Source organism: Zingiber officinale, chromosome 7B (genome assembly GCF_018446385.1).
Source record: "Zingiber officinale cultivar Zhangliang chromosome 7B, Zo_v1.1, whole genome shotgun sequence".
Classification (NCBI taxonomy): Eukaryota; Viridiplantae; Streptophyta; class Magnoliopsida; order Zingiberales; family Zingiberaceae; genus Zingiber; species Zingiber officinale.
In genome coordinates, this window is record NC_055999.1 from 59,906,647 (window position 1) to 59,909,631 (window position 2,985).

Consider the following 2,985-nt stretch of genomic DNA (forward strand, 5'->3'; position numbering starts at 1 on the left):
GCTCCCTTCCTTCCTGGCTGGAGTCTGACACTGGCTCGATATCTGCATTAATTGGTCTTTAATGGTTCGGTCGACCGATCCATCTTTTCGGTTGACCGAACAAGCTCTTTTCCTTTTCGTCAAAATCTGCCGAGATCTTTCTTTAATGCAACTTTAATGTTGATTGGATCGGTCGACCGATCCCTGGGTTCGGTCAACCAGTCTGCTTCTTTTCCTTTGCTGCTGATCGGTGCTGATGAACTGGCAGTGCTAAGTCATTAAGGTTCGGTCGACCGATCATGCTTTGACCGGACTCTGGTATGATCTGTTCTGAACTGATAACTGCTTTGCGTTGACCTGGTTCGGTCAACCGATAATCCCGTTTGGTCGACCGATCGGATAGAACCTGCAAAATAGTGTTAAGCAAAACATCCTGCAAAACAGAGATTAGCACAGTAGTATAAAATGCATGAGTGATATGAAAGATAGTAGAATTGTCTTGATCTCAACTTGGAAACCTTCCCGGTTTCTTTAGTTGGATCAGTGACCTAAGGTTGTTCCCTTCGAGAACCGACCTCACTATCGCTCCTCCAGTTTTTTACCTCAACCTACCAGCCAAACTTAGATTCTTCAGATCTATTTCAGACTTTTCACTTAGCCTTGACCGGCTCCCCAGGACTTTTCTCTTGATCTTCGGTCCTCCAGACCTCTCGATCACATTGCCAAGCTTCTGGTCCCCTCGACCTACTTGGACTTGCACCTGGGTTCCACGATCTGCTAAGATTTCTCCTGCCTAGCCTCCAACTAGGTCTTTCGTGGTTGAGTAAATATCCTGCATACTCAGTCAAATTGTTATATCATAACAAGACTTAACTTGAACCTTTGACAACATCAAAACTTAGGTTTGATTCTGGTGCAACTTGTACCAACAATTAGCTCGACCACCTCATTAAATTCATCGAAATCTCACTCTTGGAGGGGTAAGATATTTCAACACCCTCCTATCAAGGGCTCTTATTATGGAGAGAGCTTTCATCAAAGGAGCTACAGAGTAAAGTATAACTCTCTCCATCTTCGTCTTCTTTGAAGTTTTTCCTAGTGGTCGAAGACGGCTCAGTCTGAGCTTCCAAATATAGGCCCCATGAAAATCTGCACACCCAAAAGAAAAACATACCTCTCCCAAGCATGCTATATTAGATAGAACTAGAACCTTATTAAGATGAACTGAGTATGTATCACAAATTGAATCACATCCAACAAAATCTACTATTGGTATATCTATGAAATTTTCCAAAAGATCACAAAAGATACTAACCTTGCTTTGTTGAGAGATACCTGAAAGTTCTAAATATGTGGATGTGACTTCTGAATCTTGTATTGGCTCTAGCTCTGGCTCAAGCAATGGTGTCTCTAAAAGTGGTGATTCTTGGGGCTTTGCTTCTATTTCACAAGTCCCTACATATTGATCCATAACATGTTCAATCCTTGCAACTCTCATAATCTCAGAAGGTTGTGTAGATAAAGGAGGTGATTCTTGAGATGTTGCTTCCACAACATAGCTCCCTACACTTCCTTTCATAACATCATCACCAACACAAGCATCAAAAAATAAACCAACATCAATATCCTCAGTGGGAGAATCATCTATAGGAGGATCACTGACTTCATTTGCAGTTTTAAGTTGATCTACCACATCACAATCATCATCAGAAAATTCAATTTCATCATAACACCCTGTAAACCTAGAAGGTAAATCTGAAAACTTGTTATCCACTGCATTATCATCATAATCCTCATCTGAAGAGTCTTCATCTTCATATACATCCAAAAATCTACACTCAATCATATTAGTATCACAGAATTTGCCAAAGTCTTCGTTTTCATTGACCCTCACTAGCCTTTGTGGAAAAGGAACCATTAGTGAAGGTCTTGGGAAAGGTACTTCCTTTTCCCCATATTCCCTTTGAGCTTGCGGAGGAGGTCCAACTTGCTTATCTAGTGTTGATGTGATCAACCGTTGAGGGAAAGGTACTTGCGGCCTTTGGGAACTTCCTAAAGTAATGGAACTGAGTTCTTGTGGTCTTCTACTGTTCATCTCCTCAATTCTGTACAAATCCTTTTTCAGAAGTTCTTTATGATTCTTGCCACTTCTCAACTTAAAATTATTACACTGTTCACTAGACACTATCTATGTAGGAGAGGGATCTTGTTTGAACCATTTTGAAACAATGCTATCAATCTTTGCCCCCAAATGTTTGAACTCCCCATTTTGTGACTTGTGGATTTCAAAACTCTTGGATGGTTGAATTGTATTTTGTTTGACAGGCTCTCTTGTATATATGACTTATACTTCTTGAACTTCTAAGGGAGATTCCATCCAACTTTTACTTGACCATTCATGGAGGTTCAATGCTACTTGATCAATTAATGAATATGCTTCATCTACACTCTTGTCCATAAAAGAACTTCCAGCTGATGAATCTAACAAACACTTATCTGAGAAAGAAATTCCCCTATAGAATATGTGCAAGGTCAACCACTTCTCCAAACCATGATGAGGGCACTGCCTTTGTAGACTCTTGAATCTGTCCCATGCTTCAAATAATATTTCTCCATATGCCTGAGCAAAATTTGTGATGCAATTCCTAATACAAATTATTTTACTTGGAGGGAAAAAATGATTCAGAAATTGCTTCTCCAATTGTTCCCAACTTGTGATGCTTTGAGGATGAAGAGAATATAGCCAAGTCCTTACTTTATCCTTAATATTGAAAGGAAATGCCATCAATCGAACTGCATCCGCTGAGACACCCTCACAGTTCACCATATCACAAAGCTCTAGAAATGTCTCAAAGTGCAGATAAGGACTTTTTGATGCTTCTCCTCCAAATTTGTGACCTTGTATCATGAAGATTAACTTTGACTCTAGTTAAAACTTTCTGCTTCAATGTGAGGCTGCACAATGGGAGATAAAAATCTTGCAAAAATGGGTGCAGAGGAATCTCT

At 40.0% G+C, this 2,985-nt stretch overlaps 1 non-coding gene across 1 annotated transcript; it reads left to right on the forward strand.

Annotated features, from left to right (window-relative positions):
- Positions 1-2,525: 2,525 nt before the first annotated feature.
- Positions 2,526-2,632, forward strand: LOC122007442. The gene has a single exon (XR_006118939.1). It is a non-coding gene; the product is annotated as a small nucleolar RNA R71 (small nucleolar RNA).
- Positions 2,633-2,985: the final 353 nt, after the last annotated feature.